The sequence below is a fragment of the Rutidosis leptorrhynchoides genome, chromosome 1 (assembly GCF_046630445.1).
Source record: "Rutidosis leptorrhynchoides isolate AG116_Rl617_1_P2 chromosome 1, CSIRO_AGI_Rlap_v1, whole genome shotgun sequence".
In the NCBI taxonomy this organism is placed as follows: Eukaryota; Viridiplantae; Streptophyta; class Magnoliopsida; order Asterales; family Asteraceae; genus Rutidosis; species Rutidosis leptorrhynchoides.
The window spans coordinates 676,242,501-676,246,183 of record NC_092333.1 but is presented as its reverse complement, the minus strand read 5'-3'; positions in this window follow the sequence as shown (position 1 = coordinate 676,246,183).

The window sequence follows — 3,683 nt, the reverse complement described above, 5'->3', positions numbered from 1 at the left end:
CTAAGTCCTAAAAACTAGAATGGCGAGAAATAAGAGAGAAAAAGAGTTCGTCGAAAAAAAATCGAAAAAGGAAAAATAATGGTTGAAAAATAAAAGGTGACGGAAAAATAAAAGAAACTTATAAAAAAAAATTACTTAACTAACCTAACCTTATTACTACAACTAACTTAAAATTATAATCGCAAATTGAAATTACTAATTGGAATGATAATTGGTACATAGTAAAAGGTCTAAAAATATTAAAGCTTACAGGAAAAACTAAATCCCAAATGGAAATAACTTAAAAAGAAACTAAAACTTAAAAAGGCGTCGCAAAATTCTAAAGCACCTAATTCTTAGTCTAAAGAAAAAGCACTTAAGGAATTCTACGGCAAAGCCTAAAAATCTAGGAGTAAAAATGACTATAGCAAAAACTAAGTTTAAAATTAAATATGAGCTAAAAAATACAAATATTACGCTACAACGATTAAAAAGGGACAAAATATAAAAATATACAAAAAGTTGTAAAAAGTACAATTTTTATAAAAATATTATTTTTATATTATTTATTTTTTAAAACTACTAATTTTACAATTTAATAAAACTAATTAATACTAAATACATAAATTAAATAAAAAGTAAAAATAAAACTAAAACTAATAATAATAATAATAATAATAATTAGGTTTAAATAATAATTAATAAATAATAACCCGTAATTAATGCAGTTTTAGGGCTTCCTGTGCGCGTGTCAGAAAGGCTCCGCGACTTGCGGTATTTATTGAAGAAAACCCCGCGAGTCGCGGGGTTCAGAAATTCTGTTGACAGCTTTCAATTTTTACGCGTTTTTCTTTATTTTTTTTTTTTTTATTTTATGTTTTCTGTTTTTTAAATAAATAAAAGATTTTAAAATAAAACTTATATTTTTATAAACTAAAATAGAAATAAAGAAACTTATAAAACTTAAATATTTAACAAAATCTTAAAAATACTTATATTTTTGTTTTTCTTTTTATATTTTCGAATATTTAAAACGTATTTTTACAAAAGCGAATTTTAATAAAAGTAAACAAAAAAAATCTTTTTTTTTTATATTAGCGTTGCGCTTCCGGCTTTTAAGATAGTCCCCGGCAGCGGCGCCAAAAATACTTGATGTCAAAGCAGAGGGGTATAAAATACTATTAAATTTTAGCAGAAAACACTATTAAATACGATACAATTTTACACAAGATATTTATTTATTTATAGAATGGATATACTTAAACCTTGCTACAACACTTATAGGCAGTGTACCTAATCGTACAGTAGTGTAGTTCTTAGTAAGTCCGGTTCGTTCCACAGGGAAATCTTTAAACAAAGCTCAACGCTATATTAGTTTACTTTTATAAAAATACAAATATATATATAAGTAATATTATTATTATAAAGGGGGGTTTTTACCGTTTAATGACCGGTTTGTCGATTTTAAGACTTTAGTCACAGTTAAAACCTAATGTAAAATATAAAATAAATACAAGACTTAAATTAAAGCGTAAAGTAAATAATGATAATGAAATTGCGAATAATAAAAATGCGATAAAATAAAATTGCGATAATTAAAAAGTACGATAATTAAAAGTGCGATTAAATAACAATAAATAAAAATGCGATAATTAGAAGTACAATTAAATATAAAATAAAGGAAATTAAATATGAAATAAAAGAATTATGCTTATTTAAACTTCCGTAATCATGATGTTTGACGTGTTGATTTTAGTTTTATGCCCATGGGTTAATTGTCCTTTGTCCTGGATTATTCAATATGTCCGTCTGGTTTTTGTCCATAACAGTCCATCAGTCATAAATATAAATTGCAAGTTCCCTTGTCAAATTATTATTATACTCGAAGTTAAATATTCCAACTAATTGGGGATTCGAATTGTAACAAGGTTTTAATACTTTGTTTAATGAATACACCAGGTTATCGACTGCGTGTAAACCAAGGTTTTACTACTTTGTTAACAATTACACCAATTACCCTTGAATGTAATTTCACCCCTGTTTTAATTATTCTAGTGGCTATTAATCCATTCCCGTGTCCGGTTAAATGAACGATTATTCGTACATATAAATACCCCGCCCATCGTGTCCGATCGAGTGTATATGGTAATTTATAGGGACGCCCAATTGTAAATCTTTATATTAACATTAACAAACTTTCATTTAGTTAAACAAATATAAAGCCCATTAATAGCCCATAGTCTAATTTCCACAAGTGTCGTTCTTTTGTCCAAACCCCAATTATGGTACAAAGCCCAATTACCCAATTTTAGTAATTAGCCCAACATCATGATTACTTCGTTTTAAATAAGCATAATAATAACTTAGCTACGAGACATTAATGTAAAAAGGTTGAACATAACTTACAATGATTAAAAATAGCGTAGCGTTACACGGACAGAATTTCGACTTACACCTTTACAACATTCGCTAACAAACCCTTATTATTAGGATTTAAAATTAAAATTAAAATTAAAATATAAATTATATATATATATATTACTCGTATGAATGAGAAGAAAAAAGATATGAAATTTGATCAGAATTCGGTTTGCTTTATAGCCAGAGTTGAAAATTGGGGCTCCGCGACTCGCGGCAAAATGCCCTTCAAACTCCGCGAGTCGCGGAGATAGTATTTACAGCTCAGTCCTTGGAGTTTTCTCTGCCGACGGTTTTTAATATATATATATAATATATATATATAATTAATATAATTAATTATATATTATATTATATTTATATACATAGTTAACTTGTAATTTTTAGTCCGTTGCGTCGAGCGTTAAGAGTTGACTCTGGTCCCGGTTCCGGATTTTCGAACGTCCTCGCGTACAATTTAATATCTTGTACTTTGCGTTTTGAATCTTGTACTTTTGTAATTTCGAGACGTTTCTTATCAATAATTGGAACCTTTTTGATTGTCTTTTGTACTTTTGAGCTTTTTGGTCGTTTGCGTCTTCAAATCGTAGAATCTGTCTTTTGTCTTCACCTTTTATTATTTAAACGAATATCACTTGTAAATAGAACAATTGCAACTAAAAGCTTGTCTTTCTTGAGGAATAATGCTATGAAATATATGTTTGTTTTTAGCATTATCACATGGATACACAATTAATATATAAAAGATAAAATATGAGTGCTTACGTATCAATATTGAGATTCAATATTGTAGGAAAGTACGTAGACGTAACGGAGATGATAAACACTAGGTTTGATTCATAAATATACCCCCGAACATTACCCATAATTTCCTTAGCTCTATCCCGCTTGAAAACCCATTTTGAAAGTGACACGCTCAAGACCTCGTCGTAGTATTTTATGTATAATATTAATACTATTAATAATAATAAGATTAATAATAATAATAATAATAATAATAATGATAATAATAATAATAATAATAATAATAATAATAATAATAATAATAATAATAATAATAATAATATAAATAAAATAAAATAAATAAATACTTACGGAGTAATTGAATCAAAAAAAAAAAGCAGAAATGATCGAGTTTTTATAGGTGTGGCCTGTCCCCAGACCCCATGCGATCGCATGGTTCTGAAGGCCATTGGCCATGCGATCGCATGGCCCATTTTTCAGCTCACATAATTTTGGCAACTAGCTCGTCGACATATATTTTTATAATATATATATAATATATA